Raw genomic sequence first — 22,306 nt, forward strand, 5'->3', positions numbered from 1 at the left:
GTGGCAACCAGGCGGGCAGAGGGGACAGTAAGAGGTGACCAGGCCAGTGGGGGGGATGCAGTTAGAAGCGACCAGGCTGGCAGGGAAGGGCAGTTGGGGGCAACCTGCCCGGCAGCTTGTGGCAGTTAAGGGTGATCAGGCCAGCAGAGGGGGCAGTTAGGGGCAACCAGGCAGGCAGGTTAGCAATTAGGAGCCAGCGGTCCAGGATTGTGAGAGGAATGTCCTTTTGCTGGTTTAGGCCTGATCCCAAGATCGGGCCTAAACTAGCAGTCAGACATCCCCCAAAGGGGTCCCAGATTGGAGATGGTGCAGGCTGGGCTGAGGGGAACCACCCCCCTTGTGTACGAATTTCATGCACTGAGCCTCTAGTTTTTAATAAAAATGTATTACTTTTCTTTACAAGATCCTCAAAAGGAACCTTAGTATAAAATTAAATTGTTCACCCTCACTGGTTTGTCTCAGTGGATAGAGCATTGCCTGCAGACTGAAGGGTCCTGGGTTTGAGTTTGGTCAAGGGAATGAGGTACGGGTATCTTGGTTGCAGGCTCAATCCCCAGCCCTTGTTGGGGCATGTGCAGGAGGCAACCAATCAATGTGTCTTTCTCACATCCATGTTTCTCTCTGTCTCTTCCTCTCCCTCCCACTCTTTCTAAATATCATTGGAAAAATATCCTCAGGTGAGTAATAACAACAAAAACAAAAAACCTAAATTGGCCAATGGCTATAGTTCCAACAGCAATTTTTGTACCAAATCTATTACCAATTATTCTTAGACATATCTGACTTCATCACTGACTAACTGCAATTTTAAACAAGAAACGTAACCTCTATGATGCTCAATTTTCTCATCTACAAAATGGGGACAGTAATCCATGCTTCATAGGCTTGCTGTAAGGTTTAAATTAATGACATATGTGAATATTTGGAATATGGTAGAAATTCAGCAAATGTTCTCACCTGTACCCTTGGAATTATAAGCAGTAGGCCCAACTCAGTCAAATGTTTTTAAAAGGAAAAAAATTGAAAAGTCCCTTTCTATTAATGTTTCAATCATACCAAATGAATTTGATTTAGTGGGTCATTATTAGATCATACATGTATATTTATAATATTTTTGTACTCAGTAACTTGGATCTTATACATTCTATTATTGAAAACATAGTTTCAGAACACCAACCTTAAAAATAATTTTTTTTTTCCTAAGGGGTAATAGTTCATTTTGACTACATGATGTGACTTTATATGTGTAAAAACATTTTTAAGTTATGTTATTGCTTCAATACTATAAAATTTCTAAGATCCAGGAAACCATTTACAATCATTTGCACTCACTGAGACAGTACAGGAAAAATTTTACAGAGTTAGGTTGAGTAGAATTCTGATTACCCACAGGTTTAGTATCCTGGTGAAAAAAAAACCCCAAAGTGATTAACTGGCAACCAGAAAAACTCCTTCATAAAGGTTTTCTCCAACCAATACTACTAAGACATAACTAATAATAAAAAAATACTATAACTATTCAACAAAGAGGCATGGATATTGAATAGCCTTAAACAATTATAATCATACCATTCATCATTCAACAAACTTTTATTAAGTGTTTACTAAGTACCAAGTTTTGGAGACCCTAGATTAAAAGACATGCCATTTTCTCCCAAAGAATCCAGTTCCTAGTGGCTGAGGCTGTCAGACATGCAAACAGATAACACATGCTGTGATAAGACAGGTACTAGAGAGTAGTGTAAGAGTGGCATCTGGCCCTGAGCACAGGTGTGAGGAAATCTTTAGGGACAAGACAGCCTTTGAACTGTGTCCAAAAAGGTGAGTAGGAGTTAGCAAATCCCAGACGTGAGGAAGGAGCCATCAAGGCAGACACCCTTAGGGCCCTGTCTAAACAAAGGGCTGGTTTTTAGATGAAATGCTAATAAACTATTTGAAAATCTGCCTTATTGATATTAGTAAGGAAGCCTTAAAATGAAGCACAATTTCTTTGGAATCTGTCAAGCTATTTTCTTGCCATCTTAAAATTATAAATATGACCTGCGTTAATACTGACTGAAAATGTCACCATATGCAATTCCATCTTTATTAATCCAAAATTCTCAGGCAGCATATTTCAAGAAGCTGTATCAGCAACCACCAACAACCAATATAGGCAAGCAGAATTATAAGATTTGCTTCACAAAGAGAAAGCAGGGAGTGTGTTAACTAAAGAAAGAGTATGCATCCAAATGAACTCATTACTAAGAACCTAACAGCTGCCAGATCACTACTAAGAAATGAAGAGCCTGTTGAAATGTAAACCACAGAGAAGAGAGTTGAACAAGTGGTAAAAAAAAAAAAGCACAAGAATATTCCCAAAAAAGATTCCAAAAATACACCAATTGGCATTGTTTAATTTAAAAGAATAATACTTCCTGCAACTTGGAAAGTTCCTATGTTAAAACAAAGGCCCAATTTTGTACTTGCTGTTCTTTGCATTCACTAACATGGACTTTATATACTTTAGGTACTGAACGTATTTTAGACTCAAAGCATCAACCCTCATAAGTGACCAAATCAACCCAGGTATTTCAACATGCCAGAGGCATAGACTTCATGTTTATTATATGAAGAAGCATATTATTAGAGTAAAATATTAGGTATTTCCACAACTCTAGGAAATCATCATTGAAACTTACTAATAAATTTCAATCTAAAAAAATGTATGTTGATGTTCATTACTTGCAATTGCAATGAAGATTGGGAGAGTCCCTTTGCCTAAAAATCACTTGTTAAAAAGCACATTTTCTTTTAGTCAAAGAGATCCTGCAGTCATCTCATTTATTCTCAGCATGTTTTGTCATGTCAAATTTGTATATTTTTCTTCAATATAAGCACATTCATCATTTGCCACCATGCAGGAAAATATTTAAGCATATTATCTGAAATTGCTTTAAGTTTATCCTCCATATGTTTTCATATTAATTGTCCAAATAATTTTAAAAGCAATTTATGTTCACACTGTCTGTGTTGAAGATTATGAACAAATTATTTTTCATGGAAAGGTTAAGCATATAGTGCAGAAAAAATGGCTTTTGAGCTAAATGTTGCCTACAAGCTTAAAGTATGTCTATTTATAGCTTGGTATTCTATGGAGCTCAAAATTCACTATCCAAAGATGTCTACAGGCATGTTTTTGGTCTCTATTATATTTAGGAACAAAACTGTTATTCATATATTCCTTATGTGTGAAGGAAAGATGTGTCTCTTACTATGATAGAAACAAGTAAATATTTCTATTCATGTTATCTATGAATATTTACTTTCCTGCCTTGTATCTTCAAGAGAATGTCATGCCTCTAGAAATGTTGTAATAAAACCATGATTTATCTTTTCTTTGTAATGTTCCACAGCACCTGGTGTAATGTTCTGCAATAAGCAAATAATCTATAATCATTAATAGTCTGTTGGCTAAACTTTTAAAATTTAGAAATAAGCCCATAATCAGTCTCATGAAATGTCAACTGCTTGGTAGGAATTCATTGTGATCAAGGAAGAGTTGTTCAAAAGTTAAATAAATATTAGAATGGGGACAATTTGGGATTTAACTGCCTCACCCAGGGCTACTAGAGAGAGTTACCTTGAAGGACCATGAGACACCCATTTGTAATTCTTATAAAGGACAAATCTAATTTCTTTGAATCTGTTGCAGAATTTCTGACTGCTGAGTCTGAATAGCAGTTGTTTTGCTTTAAGTTAATTATTACGATAACTTACTTTGGAAATATAGTTGACCCTTGAATAACATGGGTTTCAACTACTCTTGTCCACTTATACATGGATTTGTTTTGTTTTTTTTATTAAATACAGTTAGCCCTCCTATCTGTGGTTTTGTATCTAAAGATTCAACCAACCACAAAAAGAAAACAGTATCTTCACATTTCCATCTGCATTTTCTGAACCCTGGATTTTCCCCATGTTTGGTTGAAACCACAGATGTAAAGTAACAACTGTAAAGTCAAAAGTTATACATGAATTTTTGGCACCCCTGACCCTCACAATATGCAAAGTCAACTCTATTTGTGATTGGGGTTTTTAGATAAGTTTTAGGATGCGTCCCTCACACATATCTCTTGCCTCACTTCTTGTTACCCTCTTCCAAGCCTTGCCCACAATTACTACAATACATTCGCACACCCTATTCTCAGCCACAAATTAGAGACCTCCAACCTTTCTTCACCTTCTCATATCTATATCCCTTTACAATGGGGAGCTTAAATAGAGAAATAGCATTTGAAAGCTTAAATAGAGAAATAGCATAAATAGATTTACATTTCATAAAAGGCACGTTCAAAAGTAAGTTTTCAATTAAGTTTAATGAAGTTCCTTTTTTCTATGTTCTTATTTAATCCCAATTAAAGATTTCAGGGACAACAAAACCCAGATCCAGAAGTCCCATGGCTTCTCCTTTTAAATCTTGAGTTCTTTTCACTATTTGGCCTCTTTTAGATGCTTTCCCCAACATTTTATGATTCTAGCATTTTCAATAGCATCAAGAAGCCACTTCCTCTCCAGGGAAAGATGGAGTAACAGGGAATGGATTCGTCTTCTTTTTTGAAAAAAAAATTTAAATGGCCAAAATATATGAAATGACAACTCTAAAGATACTGAACAAGAGACAATGAAAATAAGTGATTTCTACGATATGTGAGACAAAGTGAATCCTACAATTGCCTGAGCTTAGTGTCTAGGGAGTTTGTAAACCATGATTCAGGTGGGAGAATCTATGCCTGAGATAAGATGACAGTGGAACCCTCTTCTCTGTGCTTCCTGGAGTGGTGTGTTTTTTTCCTTCACCAGGTTAGAAAAGATTTCAGTCATCTTTTCAAATAGGTTTTCAATCCCTTGTTCTCTCTCTTCTCTTACTGGTACCTCTATAGTGCAGATGTTGTTATGCTTGATATTGTGCCAGAGATCCTTTAAACTATCCTCATTTTTTTCAGTTATTTTTTTTCTTTTCAGTGCTCTGAGTGGATGTTTTCTGCTACCTTGTCTTTCAAATCACTGATTTGATCCTCTACTTCTTGTAATCTGCTCTTTATTCCTTCTAGTGTATTCTTCCTTTCAATTATTGTGTTCTTCATTTCTGAAACCTACTGAATGGAAGAAGATATTCACTAACAATACATCCAGTAAGGGATTAATATTCAAAATATATATAAACTCATAGAGCTCAAAAAAAAAAACCAACTCATAGAGCTCAACACCAAGAAAACAAACAATCCGTATGAAAAATAGGCAGAGGATCTGAATAGACACTTCTCCAAAGAGGACATACAGATGGCCAATAGACAGAGGGAAAAAATCTTCAATGTCACTAATCATCAGAGAAATGCAAATTAAAACCACAATGAGCTATCACCCCACACCTGTCAAAATGGCTATCATCATTAAATCAATAAGCAACAAGTGTTGGCAAGGATGTGGAGAAAAAGGAATCCTCTTGTACTGATGGTGGGATTGCAGACTGGTACAACCACTATGGAAAAAAAGTATGGAAGTTCTTCAAAAAGTTAAAAATGGAACTGCCTTTTGAGTCAGTGATTCCACTGTTGGATATTTATCTGAAGAAATCCAAAACACTAATCTGAAAAGACAGATGCACCCCATAATTGCAGCATTATTTATAATATCCAAGATATGAAAGCAACCCAAGTGCCCATCATTAGACGAGTGGATAGAAAAGAAAAGTAGTACATATGGAATATTACTAGCAATAAAAAGGAATGAAATCTCACCATTTGTGACAATATGGATGGATCTAGAGGGTATGATGCTCAGTGAAATAAGATAGAGAAAGACAAATACCATATGATTATACTTACATATAGAACTAAAAAACAAAATAAATGGACAAACAGAGACAGACTAAGAGATACAGAGAACAAACTGACAGTAGCCAATGGAGAGGGGGTTGTGAGGGGGCTGGGTGAGAAATGTGAAGGGATTAAAAAGTAGTGATTGGTAATTACAAAATAGTCCTGGGAATGTAAAGTACAGCATAAGGAATATAGTCAATAACATTGTGATAACTATGTATGGTTCCAGGTGGGTACTTGAATTACTGGGGAATCACTTTGTAATTGTCTAACCACTGTGCTGTATACCTGAAACTAATATAAAATAATACCAGATGTCAACTGTAATTTAAAAATAAAATTAAAAAAAGACATGACAGTGGGAGTTCAGGGAAGCCAAGTTCATAGAAAGACTGGTGAGAACTGTAAGAGACTAACAAGATCTGAGGAGCACCCTCTTCATGTCTTCAGCTAATTATTGATTGGCACATAAGTGTGAGAAATCCACCCAGGACCAAGGAAAGAAACATCCAAAAAGATGAGAATGGGGGCAGGGAAAGCCAGAGTTTACACTCGTCCCACCAGCCAGAATTGAAAACCTCAGTAGGATTTTGCTTCAATATTGGGGAAACTCAGCCTCAGAATAAGTGCTGCTCTACCTAGTTCTACCTAACAAAGCTTAAGAGCAATACTTAAAAATGATCAAATAACTAAGTAATTAAGTTGTGTCCCAGAATAAAACTGAACAGTACTTTTAGGAATATAAAACTATCTAGCACCAACAATGTAAAATTCACAATGTATGGCATCCAATTAAAAATTAGCAAGCATGTAAAGAAACAAGTAAATTTCAACCATAATGAGTAGAAAAAAAGAGCCTATCAGTTGGAATTGACATAGAAATTACACAGATGATACAATGAGTACACAAGGACAATAAGAGAGTTATAACTAACTGCATACCATCTGTTCAAGAAGTTAAAAGGGAACTGAGCATGTTAATGAGAGACATGAAAGATACAAAAATATAGTGTCATCAAACTTCTAGAGATAAAACTGCTCTGCTGGCAAAGAAAAATACAGAAATCACTATAAATAAAAAGACAGAAGTAATTAAAAGGACTAACTAATAATCTCAGAAGAATTTAAGATACTTATCAGTTTTATAACTTTTGTGCCTTGATTAAGAAGTAATTTCTTTAAAAAGTGTATAACCTAAAAGAGTAGGTTTTTGCTCCTACTCTTTCTCATTTATTTTCAGTGTTTCAAAAACTGATGTTTATTGTTTATAAATTACCCAGTCTATGGTAATTTGTTATAGCAGCCAAAACTGACTAAAACAATAGTCCAGTGATTAAATTAGACATTAATAAAAATTAAATCTCATGGATTTTATATTTTAGTCTTTTCTTTATCATTCTCATTACAACTTATATACCCTTTAAAAAAAACTATAATCATATATTCTCCACTAGTAAAACAATAAAGGCAAATTTATCACTTCATAATCTTAATGTTCTTTCTTTGTGATGGATTAGCAAATTAGGCATCTGTTTGCATCTTATGTAAACTTTCAACAACAGGATTTGATGGAACTAGAAAACCTAATATCTATTAGGAAGTACATCTTGTGTGACATTTTGGCGGATGCTTTGCAAACTGAATGTATACAAATGAGTCAATTTCCCTTTATTATCCATAAATATTATCTACAAATCAGTGTTTCACTGTTTACCAATCCTGGTTTATAATTTTTATGCAAAGTATAGTGATTTAGATAACCCTAAACTACTCAATTATAAATTATAAGTAGACAAAGATACTAAATGTCATTGCAAAAAAAAATATAATAAACACTAATCTCTCCAACAAAAAATATTCAAGTTAATTTTTTTTAAAGATGTAAGAAAAGAATACTCTATTTTATCAAATAATGATTTACAAAGATCTAGTATGACAGACACAGTACTATAATTTAGAAGTATGAATATAATTACATACAATTGTGAGACTATTTTGAAATTTGTTTCTTTAGAATGTCTTCATCTCCAAACAGCATGCTTTGCAGAAAATGACTTAAATATTTTCGCACTATAATCACCACAATTTTAAGGTGATTGGATACTTTTTAACAAAGGGCTTAAGGTACCAATACCACTTTGCCCAAGGTCCACGAAGAGTTAATTAGTTAATTTGTTCATTCATTCAAACATTTATTACTAGCAAATCCTACTGCATATAATAAGGTATTCTGCTAATAACTAGATCAATATAATTGAATAAAAAGTCCTTCCCTTCAAGTTGTTTACTTCTGCTATGGACTATTTGTGTCTCCCCAAAATCCATGTGTTGAAAACCTAATCCTCAATGAGATAGTATTTGAAGATGGGACCTTCAGTAGGTAATTAAGTCATGTGAGTGAAGCCTTCATGAGGAGACGACTGTCCTAATAAAAAGACAAAAGAGAACTTGCTTTCTCTTTCTGCCCTTCTCCACATGAGGATGCAATGAGAAGAGGGGCATCTACACACCAAGAGGAGTGTCCTCATCAGATCTGCTGGTGCGGTGATTTGTTTTTCCCAGTCTCCAAAACTGTGAGAAATAGATGTTTGTTGTTTACACATTACCCAGTCTATGGTTATTTGTTATAGCAGCTCAAACTGACTAAGACAATATTCCAGTAGTTAAATTGAATATTAATAGAAATTAAATCTCATAGGTTTTATATTTAGTCCTTTATTTATCACTTTCATTCTAACTTATATACCCTTTGAGAAAACCTATAACCATATATTCTTCACTGGTAATCATAGCCAATCATTATCATTTTAATTAAAAGAACAACAAAATATAATCTAATAATGGGTAGGATACCAATAATTATTAATGGTATTATTATAATAACTATATTATTTTTATTTATTTATTTATTTTTTATAACTATATTATTTTGAATAAGCTAAATTCTACTAAAAAATAAAAAGACCATAAATTTATACTGACTCAAACACAATGGAAGTGTACTTTTTAATAGTATCTGTTGGGTGAATGAATATGTAGAACAACCATTCTACAGTCATTCAGAGATGCATGGTGATAGAGGTTATGCCAACTTGATGGCTTCCAAGGTATCTTTGGATATCATCTCTATATTTGACAACCAAAGGGAAAAATAAATGGAGGACACTATTAGGATGCTTTTAGGGCCAGACCAGTGCACATTACTTCTCACAATTCATTGGCTAGAACTCCAGCATGTGATTATTCCTAGTCACAAAGGAGGCTGGGAAGAATAGTCTAACTAACTGTACAGACAGGAGGAAGAGATTTACGTATCTGTGAGCCTCTGCCACAACAATAAAGATGTCAATTCCCTATAAGTAAAAATCAAATTGTGAATTACAGTTGTCTTGCATAAAGCCAATTTTATCAATAAATTTTTTCTTATTTCTGAAAGTAAATTAGAATATTTTACAATAATAATTATCCCACATGCAAACATTTAGGATTACTAATGACATGCTGATACTTCGTTGCTAAGCATTCAAGTAACATATTAATTTCATAGTTTATCATAAATTTTCTAAACACCCACCTTTAATTTCTTTCTCTTTTCAATGAAATTACAGAAGGAATGGGTTTTTATTCACCAATGTGAATTTAAATCTCATCTTTTTCACTATTCTCCATTGTCTTTGGACACATATTTAACTTTTGGAGCCTTGATTTATTTACTTAGCTCTTTACTCAAGATAAAACATTTACCTGATAGAATTATTAAATTGAATGAGTTGTATGCATTTTAAATAGTATGTAAACTATGAAGCCAGTGGCATTCATTATAAATATTCCAGAAATAATGGCTTTTATTTTTAGATTTCTCAACATTTCATGTCTTTGTTTTGTTTTTTAATCATAGTAAAATATACATAAAATTTAGCATTTTAACAATTTTTAAACGTATAATTTAATAGCATTAACTAAATTCAAATTTTTGTGCAATCATCACCACTATCCACCTCTAAAACTTTTTCATCACCTCAAATTAAAATTGCATATCTATTATAACTCCCTATAACCCTCCTTGCTCCCAACTCCTTGTAACAACTATTCTATATCTGTCTCTATGAATTTGACTATTCTAGGTATCCTATATAATAAAAGGCTAATATGCAAATTGTCCCCTCAACCGGGAGTTCAACTGGGAGTTCAACCAGAAGCCAGCCAACCACCTGTGGCCCCAACCCCCTAGACGGCCCCTGCCCCCAATCACCCCCCACCCTGATTGGGGGTGGGGCCAGCTGGTCACCTTCCTGTGTCTCCACCCCCCTCCCCCCGCTGACTGGGCACGATCGGCCCAATTGGGGAGGGCCAGCCAGACCCCACCCATGCACGAATCCGTGCACTGGGCCTCTAGTTTTAATATAAGTGGCACATTTTTATTTCCATCTAATTTTCTTTAGTGTATATTCCATAAATATTTTCTTTGTGATTATTATATTACACATTTTGTGAATGGTTATTATATTATATACTAGAGGCCCAGTGCATGAAATTCGTGCACGGGTAGGTTCCCTAGGTCTGGCTGGTGATCAGGGTTGATCTGTGGGGCAACTGGCGGAGCAATCGGGGGGGCCCCCACTGGTACCCGCCTTGGCTGGCCTGGGGCCAGCAGGCTGGGGGAAGCTCCTGCATTGAGCATCTGCCCCCTGGTGGTCAGTGCACATCATAGCAACCGGTTGTTCTGCCATTTGGTTGATTTGCATGTTAGGCTTTTATAATATAGAATAACATAATATTATCTATTTTATTTGTGGTGAGATACATATAACATTATAATGTTGTAATAATCTAATTTGAATGAATACCAACTTAACTTTAATGGCATACAAAAACTCTACTTCTATGTAACTCCATCCACTTTAGATTATTATTTTTTAATATATTTTATTGATTTTTCACAGAGAGGAAAGGAGAGGGATGGAGAGTTAGAAATATCAATGAGAGAGAAACATCGATCAGCTGCCTCCTGCACACCTCCTACTGGGGATGTGCCCACAACCAAGGTACATGCCCCTGGCCGGAATCAAACCTGGGACCTTTCAGTCCACAGGCTGACGCTCTATCCACTGAGCCAAACCGGTTAGGGCCCACTTTAGATTATTGATGCACAAATTTCATCTTCATGCAATGTGTACCCACTAACATTGATTAATAATTATTCTTTTGCATATGTATTTTGCAGAAAATTAAAAGTAGAGTTATAAACCAAAATTATAATAACACTGTGTTTTATATTTGTTCACACAGTTACCCTTTATTGGAAATCCTAATATCCTTCATATGACTACAAGTTACTGTATAATGTCCTTTAGCATTTCTTGCAAGGAAGATCTAATGGTAATGAACTGCCCCAGCTTTTGTATAACTGAGAATATATTAATTTCTCCCTCATTTTTTAAAAAATATATTTTATTGATTTTTTACAGAGAGGAAGGGAGAGGAATAGAGAGAAACATCGATGAGAGAGAAACATTGATCAGCTGCCTCCTGCACACCCCCTACTGAGGATGTACCCGCAACCCAGGTACATGCCCTTGACCGGAATCGAACCCAGGACCCTTCAGTCTACAGGCTGACGCTCTATCCACTGAGCCAAACCGGCTAGGGCAATTTCTCCCTCATTTTTAAGAATAGTTTTGCCAGATATAGAATTCTTGGTTGAAAGTATTTTATTTCAGCACTTTAACTATATCATCCCATTGTTTTCTGTCCTGCAAGATTTCAGCTAAGAAATTTTCTAATAACTTTATTGTATATGACAAGTTGCTTCTTTCTTGCAGTTTTCAACATTCTCTATCTTTGGCTTTTGACAGTTTGATTATAAAGTGTTTCAATGTGGTCTCTTGTGGTTTATACTACTTGAAGTTCATTGAACTTGGATTTGTAGACTCATATCTTTCCTCAAATGTGGGATATTTCAGTCACTATTTGTTCAAATAACCTCTCTGCCCTGTTCTTTCTCCCTTTTCCTTGATTCTCTAGATGGTGTATCACAAGTTCCTTAGTCTCTCTTCACTTTTATTTAATCTCTTTTCTTCCTGTTCTTCAGACTCAGCAATTTCAATTATCCTGTCTTCAAGTTTGCTAAATGTTTCTGTACCTACTCAAATCTACTGCTGAATCCATGTAATATTTTTTAATTCAATTATATTACTTTTCAGCTCCAGAATTTCTGTTTAGTTCCTTTTTTATAACTTGTATCTCTTTGTTTATATTTTTTGTTCATATATTGTTTTCCTAATTTCATGTAGTTCTTTGTCCATGTTTTTCTTTAACTCTTCGAGCATATTTAAGACAGTGTTTTAAAGTCTTTGTCTAATACAATGTCTTCCTCAGGGGTGGTTTCTGCAAATTTATTTTGTTCCTTTGAAGAAAGAGTGTTTTCCTGTTCCTTTGTAAGCCTTGTGAATTATTTTTGTGGTTTTTGATAATTTGGAATATGAAAAAACAGACAACTCTCTCAGTATTTGCAGACGTGTTATGTGCCAGGACAGTCCTGCAGGTAGAGCTGTGTCTGAATCTTGGGTTCAGCTCATGTCTTTTCTAAGCATGCATTTTACCCAGGCCTGTGTGTATTATCTCAATTCCCCTGTATTCCCAGATTTTTTTTAATGTATTAACTTCACAAAGAATTTCATTGCAGCTTTTCTTCAGGGCCATAGATAATCTATTGTATTCCCCACTTATAATCTCATCCCAGGAGCTTGAAAATCTGTAGGGCCTCTGCAGATTTCACTAGCAATATCCACTGCTTTTTTCCACCTGAGAGCCTAGTTAGGAACAACAGAGACCATTTTTTCAGGCAGTCCCCAGACAGGCTAGAATACCACAAATAAGATTTGCTCTGCTCCTTCCAGTTCCAGGTAGGAGTAATTAACTGAATATTTGTGTCCTTCCCAAATTTATGTGTTAAAGCCTTAACCCCCTCCTCCAATGCAATGGTATTTTGATGTGGGACTTTTAGGGGGTAATTAGCGTGAGATGAAAATGTGAATATGAATTTGTGTCCTTATAAGAAGAGACATCAGAGAACTTGCTCCTTCTCTTTTCCTTGTGAGGGCACAGAGAAAAGGCAGCTGTCTACAAACCAGAACCTGAACATGCTGGCACCCTGATCTCAGATTTCTAGCCTCCAGAACTGTGAGAAAATAAACTTCTGTGGTTTGAGCTGCCCAGACTATGATATTTTGTTAGGGCGGCCTGAACAGATTAATGTAGCAGAGAACTAGGAACTGGGTTGCCACTTTAAACAAATCAAAGCCATACCATGCCAGGGATGAGGGGGGAAAATATTGACTAAAAATGTCACAAAATTTTCTACCATTCTGTAGGCATTTTTTTCCTTAATTGGTTTCTGCAGATCCTTGACTGTTTTCCAAACTCCTGTAAAGTTAGTTCAGCCAATTTCAAACCCTAGTTGTTTATTGATGTTTCTGTGGGGGAATAAGGACCAGGAGTTTCCTAGCTTGCCATTTTGCTGATAACCAGCCTCAAATCTTTTTAAATAAAACTTTATTTAGTCATCACTATTACTTTATATATATTAATCAGGAGCTATTCCCTAAATCAAAAATTTATAATAAGCAAGATACACTGTTTTGTTTCTAAATATTTTGTAAGAATGTGGTAGCTATAAAATTCATCATCTCACTTCCAGAAGAGAGTCACATACTATTACTAAATTAAACTCTTACTAATAAAATGTATAGTTTTGTAATTAGTTCTTAATAAGTTCAAATATAAAATAACCTTGGAGCCATATGCCTTAAAAAAAGAATCAATGTCCCTAACCGGTTTGGCTCAGTGGATAGAGCATCGGCCTGTGGACTGGAAGGTCCCGGGCTCGATTCCAGTCAAGGGCATGTACCTTGGTTGCGGGCACATCCCCAGTGGGTGGTGTGCAGGAGGCAGCTGATCGATGTCTCTCATCGATGTTTCTAACTCTCTATCCTTCTCCCTTTCTCTCTGTAAAAAATCAATAAAATATATTTTTTTAAAAAGAATCAATGTACAATAACTTTCCCTTTCTTCAACAGCCTATGAAAGCTTTCTGATTTGCTCTCAAAAGTATATAATTAGCCTCTGTTTTCATATTCTTTCTGCTTACTTTGTTGTCTTTTATGTCACCCACTGGCATTGTAATTTGAGCTTTATTTTAATTAAATACTACATATTTTCTAAATTAGGATGTAATTCTACTTGAAAGATGGAGATTGTTATCTAGAATCATAAAAGTATTTGTACTGATCCTGGCTTTTGAGATTATATAGATCAATGTCTTCATGGTCCAGATGTGGACATGATACAGCAGATTAATGCTATTTAGCCAGTTAGGCCTAAAGTCATAACACAAAAAAGCCCTTTTACTGATAGTTTTATGCTTTTTATTATTTTATACTTTCTTTTTATCTGTTCTCCCAATTACTCTGATAAAAAATAAATTGAACTACATAGTACGGTCATTTCCAGGGTGATACTAAAAATGTTTGCAACCAGAATGGCTAGAGCAGAGTTCCAGAGGAGAGCCTTATGGCTCCATATCCAATCTTTCAGATGCAGAGGGTGGAAGTTGGCTCAGGAAAGGGAATAGAACAGCTAGGGATGAGAAACACCCTTCTGGATCAGAGCACTGGCTACTTATAAACCAGTATGGATGTATTTCAATATTATAACAATAGAAGTAGGGCAAACTGGCTTAAACGAATATCAGGTCCCTCCCTGACATTTTTTTTGTATCCCTAATGTTTCCAGGGTGATTTTTCAAACTTCAGAATCTGTTTAGGTAAGTCCAGTCTCTTCTAAAAATCTGTAAACAATTTACTTAGCAATCCTGCCTGCTTTAAGAAGCTAATGGGAAAACTGGTTGCTAGGCAAAAACTTAATTTATTTTACCAGAACAAAAATGAACAGGTCACCTTTTTTTCCAACAAAAACAAAGCCTTAAGCCTGTAGAGAACTGACCAAAACCAAGTTTGGAGGCTTTCACTGGGGTCTCTTATGAACACTGTCCATAATTAGATAACTAAGGCTCATTCTTATTCAAGGATGCAAAGGAGAAGCTGCAAAAAAGCTGATCACAATACAAATAATGAGAGAAACAACATCCAGGCAAAACTACAGGAATGGAACATTAAAATCACCTTCTTTGCCAGTACTTTGCATTTTAATATCTAGATGTTAGAGATACTATATTATTCAAACTAGGATACTAACTGGTATGCCAAATGTTATGTTTCCACAGGATAAATAAAACATATCCTTCTTGAGCATCCATTATCTTTAGATAGACAAATTCTTAAAATAAGAATTTCTGGGTAAAATAAACATAGGTGTGCCATTGAACAGAATCCAAAATCACACAAGTTGTTAAGGAAACATGAGACAATGAAATTTTACAATTATGGAGTGGACATTTGGATTATATTTCAGTCTGAGATTCTCTGGAGTTGAGAGCTGTACTCCTTGATTATCCTCTACCCTGGTTGATTCACTGATGTCTTGCAATATAAAAACAAACAAACAAACAAAACACAAGAACAACAACAACAAAACACTAAAAGTTAGTTTAAAATAACAATGATTTATTATTTCTCACAATTCCATTGCCAATTTGAGGATTTCTTTCAGTCTCACTTGGGATCACTCATGTGTCCCGTAGTCATTTGGCAGCTCCACTGAGACTGGGGACCCAGGTGGCTTCACCTACATAGGATGCTGGCACCCTGTTTGGAAGCTTTGGTTTTCCTGTATTTGACTTCTCATACTCAATAGGATAGTCTGAGTTCTTCACAGGATGGTGGTTTCAAGGTTCCAATAAGGTAAGAATAAAAGCTGTAAGAACTCTATGTCACTTGTGTCACACTCTATAAGTCAAAGCAAGTCACAGGCCAGCCCTAACTTACAGTGTATAGAAACAAATTCCACCTCTTGCTTCAGAAACAGCGAATTCACAATGCAAAGGTGCATGGATACTAGGGGTTGTGATTTATTGTGTTCCTTGTTGTAACAATCTACCATGGGGTATTTCTGTGAATTGATCAGACTCTAGTGAACTGAATGTCATCCACTTTATAAGTCCTTAGGAGTGCAAATCCTTCACTTAAGGGAAAAGAACACCAATTATTTGGCATAAAATATACCTTAAAACCCGATTGTATTTTCAGTTTGGGAGGTAAAGCAACACAGGAAAGGTTTTTGATGGCAAAGATATTGTCTTTAATTAAGGCAAAGTCAGAAAGAACAGTTGCTAAGATGCTCTCCAGAAGCCAAAAGCCCCAAATCTAAGGAATACTAATTCATAAAGGACCAAGACCCTGACTGGTAGAACTATTAAAGATTTTGAAAATATGTAAACCTCCCAAAATATGCTATTTTTATCCTTTGTTCTCCAAACTGTCTAAAAGTAAAAGTGTACATATACTTATATACCTTTGCTGTACCTTTCTTGGAGGATAAAAGTTGGTGTGGATAACAGATTATTATCCACTAAAAATCAGACTTATTTATCATCTGCTCTGGTGCTGTCTCTTATCATTCTTCTTCCTCAGAACTCTGAGTAACAAAAAGAGAAGAGCATGGATGTCAGCCTATGCCTTAGCAGGGAACTTAGAGAACAACCTTTAGTTAGGAGTCTGTGTCAACTAAAACTTACCAACGCATTTTTCAATGCCTTTTTACATCAACTCTTCTTTCATGTCCTCTTGATGCCATTGTAATTAGCTAAATATTAATAGTAAAGGAGCAAAGGGAAGGCCAGACATTATAGGCATGTTTCCTGCAAAACACCGGGGGGAGGGGGCTGGAAAAGGGGAAGATAGCCGCATGCCCCATAAAGCTGGGATGACTAGGGAAGGTGGGCTCACACCTGGGAAGAAGTCTTTGGTCAGAAGGGCATGGCCACTGCAAGCAGAAATGTGGGATATATAATCCCCTGAACAAAGAAGTTCACTCTCTTGGTTCCTCTTAGCATGTTTGGCTCTTGGCTCATGGCTCATGCTTGGCTTCATGGCATTCTCCCATGTGGCCCATGGCCATGCAGACCATCCCCCCGCCCCCCGCAATACACACACACACACACACACACACAATGGACTAATGAACTACAACTGGCCTGATGCTGTAATGGACCTGTCTCCAATATGGACAGGAAATTTTGGTCACTGGCTTTGCTTCTAGCTTTGCTGAAACCCCAGCTACACTTCTTCTATGACCAGACAAAGGGAAATGGGACTTTAGAAACACAGGGATTTAATTCCACGCAAATAAAAATCACTTGTTCTCCTGTGCAAGACTCAGAAAATTCTCTTTTTCTTGGGACATCATAAGAAGTCCACCCCCTGCCCTGACCGGTTTGGTTCAGTGGATAGAGCATCGGCCTGCGGACTGAAGGGTCCCAGGTTCGATTCCAGTCAAGGGCATGTACCTTGGTTGCGGGCACATCCCCAGTAGGGGGTGTGCAGGAGGCAGCTGATCGATGTTTCTCTCTCATCGATGTTTCTAACTCTCTATCCCTCTCCCTTCCTCTCTGTAAAAAATCAATAAAATATATTTTTAAAAAAAGAAGTCCATCCCCAGCAGTACTTCATGTGATATCACCCTCAGCATCAGCTAAATCACCAAGAAAACATGATCTTAAGCATTCTGAGGACTTAGTAGGTAACTTTTAGAACTGGCTCATTAAATCCAAATTATATTAGCTTTAAAAAAACACAGAATAGCTACACCAATTGAAAAGGATCAAAGAGAAAGTTTTAAATAGAAAAATTCATTAAGAAAATCAATTTAGCAATATGAGTGTCAGTGGGAACCATGAACACATGAATGACATATTTTTCTAACACCAAGGCCTTACAAGGCTTCATCTCATATATAGCTTAAGACTTTTCACATTACAGCACTGTAACCTATAAATAAAAATCAGTAGAAGCCCATTCACTCTCAGCATTACTCAAGGCAATTCTGGGCATTATTGTGCCAGTGAGAAATTGTATTTTCTTATTATTCTTCCCATGTAAGATGATAAAAGAAAATGGAGCTAGAAAAGCTGATAACCTTTAAGGTAAATCATATTGGAACCTTCTATTTTGACATCATGGTTTTATTTATTAATATTTAACTTACATAAATATAGCATTATAATAGCGACCAAAAATGATATGTGAGAATTAAATGACACAAATAAGTTATATATTGATCATGAAATCTCCATAATAAGAGTTAGCTGTAGAGAACAGTGTTCTCCCCTCACTGTGTATTATAAAAAGACTGAATCTTCTTTTATGAGAAAATGTAAGCCTAGAAAATATATCTTATAAGGGGGATACAGAAAAAGAAGTGTGCATATGCGAATATGCTATTGAGGTGAAACAGAATAAATCAGGAAGGGAACTTTTGGTTACTTCTTTAACATTGGATAATGAATTGCAAAATGGAAACTAAAATAGAAAACTAAAGCTAAGAAACTTTTGACAAGCCTAAGTAGCTGACAATCTCAAACTGGTTCATACCTCCAGATTCATTCTTCTTTTCCCAGGTAGATCCTTAATTCCCCTTTGTAGAATTAATTCTGTGTCCAGTGTCTAAAACCAATTAAAGTCAGAGTCACAGTTCTATGGTTTGGGAGTGAGCATCAAATCACTCCTGAGGAAATATACAGGAGTGGCCATAGAGATGTGCTTCTTCGTCCTCCAATTACAGAGAGAGTAACTAACCAAGAGTCTTAGTTGCTGTGCTCTGAGATCCACTGCCACCTTGACATGAAGGCCAGGCTCTCCCACAGGCTCCTACAAACCAGTGACTGAGCATTGGGGCAGGCCCCTTCTCGTGAAAATAGGGAGCCTCCTACTGTTAACACTGACTTGAGGATTCCCAATGGTCTTGTGGAACCTTCATTGGGTTGTATGGCAGACTAAGGAGTTCCCATCCAACCGTCTCTTCCTTTCCCCTTCAGGATCAGATTTACATTGGATCTAATGGCTACCACAGACTTTTGCAGTTCCCTCCTCCATTTTCTCTCACACGGACATTTCTTCTAATAAAATTCTTGAACTTTTAATTCTGCCTTGACATCTGTCACTCAGAGATCCTGAACTAACACATGCTCTACAGATATGACAAATAGATTCCTACTTTTTTCTCAATTCCTAATCTCTTCTAATGAACCTTAATTCTTATACTTGAATTTACTCTGTCTTTGAGTTCCCATGTAATAACCTACTACCCAATGTGCCAATAATAATTGTGGCTTTTCTGTCCAAGTATGAACTTTTTAGACACAACTATTTGTTAAATTAATCTTCAATCTAAGTGTAGCTCCCTTTCCATAAAATTTACTCTGACTGAGCTGGATCCTCTTGTTATAACACACCACTTCTTCTTTTTTTTAATTCTTCATTGTTGAAAGTTTTACTTGTGCCTCCTTTTCCCCTCATTGACCTCTCCCTGCCCACTCCCACCCAATACACTGCTTCCTGTAATTACCCCACTGATAGTTGAATTGTGGCCAGAAATTGCTGAAACCCTTAGATATTGTGTCTGATCACCAAATGGATCCCATAACCAGTGAGCTCTGTAGGTTATCAGCTACCTCAGTGCTTATCCAACTTCAGTGAGTGGGTCCAGTAATTCTGAATCACACTCTATACACATGTCTCACCAAATCCCAGAATATGACATGAGGCATTCACTTAAAATTCCAAAATAAAATATTTATTGGCTAAATATAAAACACTTACCTAATAAGGAACAAGGAATAGCAGAGAAGAGTAAATATACCTCCTTAGAAGGAAACTTATGCAAGGAGAAACTCAAAGTTATTGGACATGTGTGTTGATTGAATTGAAAACAGAATGGTTAAAGTATCCTAGACATGCTGTATTTGAAGACATGATTTCCTAGCTTTCTTTGTATCAATTTGTTTGTGTCAATGTAAAGTTTAGATTTACTTACCACAGAACAATTATTAAGGCAAAATGAAATACAAGTTTACTTCTTATAAAAATTAAACAATATTACTCTCATGTTACTCAATTATGGCTAATTTCTTTTTTTTTTAAATGTATTCAAAGAGATTTTCTTTTTTTTTTAAAATATATTTTATTGATTTTTTACAGAGAGGAAGGGAGAGAGCGGACTAAATCTCAGGTTCAATTCTGGTCAAGGGCACACATACCTTGGATGCAGGCTCGGTCCCCACCCTACCTGGGGCATGTGCAGGAGGCAGCCAATAGATGTTTCTCTCCCTCTTTCTCTCCCCCTCCTTTCCATTCTCTCTAAAAAATCCAATGGAAAAAAATATCCTCAGGTGAGGATTAACAAAAAATAAAACAAAACATGCCTTATTGACTGATTCAGATCCAGGACCTTATTTTATCCAATCCTTAGTCCCATTGAGGAAATCAATGGTGCCTTTGCATGGGGAATAATGCCACATTATCATCAATGTAGTATTTCTGAATCAGTGACTGGTTTTCATGTTAACAGTAATGTTGCCCATTTCCCAGAGGTTGGGGCAGGGGAAGGGAACTAATTGTTTGTTGTTTAACTTCGTGAAAAAAAAAAGTCATACATTTTTGGAAAGTGTAGTAAAGAAATAAAGGTTCATTAAACACATCCTCATCAAGGAAAGAGAACCACTGGCTCAAGGTGCCCATTTAGCAAATATATGGGCTGTGATGACTGGCCTGCACTATGCCAAATATAAGCCAAGGCACAAAGAATTCTATTGAAGCCATTTATAAAAATACCATAGTTCTATGTATAAATATCACCACATGTTCTCTAATGTTACAGCAACTGGAGTCAGATAATGTCTGAGCAGATTGTTAGACAATTTCAACTGATTAACACTAACCTTTCATTGGAAATGGAGATTTATCTCCACAATCAAATTCTGTTTGACAGCTCTCTACAATACTTTTTTTTTTTCACTATTTTCTGGGGTAGACTTCAACAATTGTAAAAAAAAAACAAACAAACAAACACACACACAATTTTTTCAGGAGACAGCTTTTTTTTTTCTCTATGAAAAAATTTTCTTTTGGTCCACAACTTTAAACAGAATAAAGCCTTCCACTATTTCATAATTGAGCAGAGAATCAGACATTTCTTGCGGGGGGGGGGGGGGGGAATATGAGCATGGTTGAGAATGATAAAATTAACACATATACAAATAAAACAAAACAAACTACATTTACCTGAGTGAGTGCAAAGGAATTTGACTCTATCTAGGGATAGAGAGATTTGAAAATCAAAAACAAAAACATCTTCTTTGACTATTTGGTAAATAAAGAGCTTATAAGCCAACTAAATATTGTACATGATAAATCTCATTAGAGAATCAAGGGGAAAAAAAGACTACAAAACTGTCACCAATCTGAGGTTCCTAAGAAAACATAACAACTAAATTCAATGAAACATTCCTGAATGAATCCTGGAAAAGTAAAAGGACATAGTGGAAAACATTGGGTCATCCAAGTAAACTCTGGAGTTTAGTTAATAGTAATGTACCAATGTTAATCCCTTAGTATTGACAAATGTATCACAGTTATGTAAAATATTAACATTAGAGGAAGCTTGATTGTTCAAATAGGATTCACTTGGCAAAATTTTAGACTAATTTACTCTATTTCTTAAATATCTTTTTTTCCAACATGTGAAAAATAGGGAACTGGAATAGTGAGTGACATTTCCAAAGCAATATTTTCATTTATAATAACTCATGAGCCCTAACCGGTTTGGCTCAGTGGATAGAGCATCAGCCTTCGGACTGAAAGGTCCCAGGTTTGATTCTGGTCAAGGGCATGTACCATGGTTGTGGGCAATCCCCAGTGGGTGTGCAGGAGGCAGCTGATCGATGTTTCTCTCTCATCGATGTTTCTGACTCTCTGTCCCTCTCCCTTCCTCTCTGTAAAAAAAATCAATAAAATTTAAAAAAAAATAACATGAATTCTCAAAGGATCTTGCATTCAGTATGAATTTTTATTAGATCATGTGACTATTCTACCTAGAACAGATATATCACCATGAAATAAAATCAATGCTACCATACTTACCTATTTAAACAGCCTTCTTTTTCATAGTAAGTTTCACTTTGTCATCTTACCTAATAATAGACAAACATGTAAATTGACTGTACCTTCGCTACACTAACAAGCCAATCATGAGAGTATGCAAATTAACCTAACAAAGATGGCGGTTAATTTGCATATGTAGGCTCCAAGCAGTGGAGCGAAGCCTGACAGCCCGGGGGCCGGAGCAGCACTGCCGGCCCCGGGGCCATGAGGCTTTGCTGCGCCGCCTGCCCCAGCCGGACCCCAGCCAGAGTGAAGGCCTGGGTGCCGGGTGCTGGAGGAAAACCGGTGCCAGCAGCCAGGGGAAAGGAAGGCCTATTGCATGAATCTCTT

General features: G+C 36.2%; 1 long non-coding RNA gene across 1 annotated transcript in view; it reads right to left on the bottom strand.

The window, feature by feature from the left end:
* The window catches only part of LOC106727449, a 48,908-nt gene extending 26,903 nt beyond the window's left edge, over nt 1–22,005 (bottom strand). Inside the window, exon 1 of the long non-coding RNA XR_001363641.1 lies at nt 21,956–22,005. This is a non-coding gene — a long non-coding RNA (uncharacterized LOC106727449). The remainder of the gene's footprint in view (nt 1–21,955) is intronic.
* Between the last annotated feature and the right edge of the window lie 301 nt (nt 22,006–22,306).

This window comes from Myotis brandtii, unplaced genomic scaffold, assembly GCF_000412655.1.
Source record: "Myotis brandtii unplaced genomic scaffold, ASM41265v1 scaffold424, whole genome shotgun sequence".
NCBI classification, from domain to species: Eukaryota; Metazoa; Chordata; class Mammalia; order Chiroptera; family Vespertilionidae; genus Myotis; species Myotis brandtii.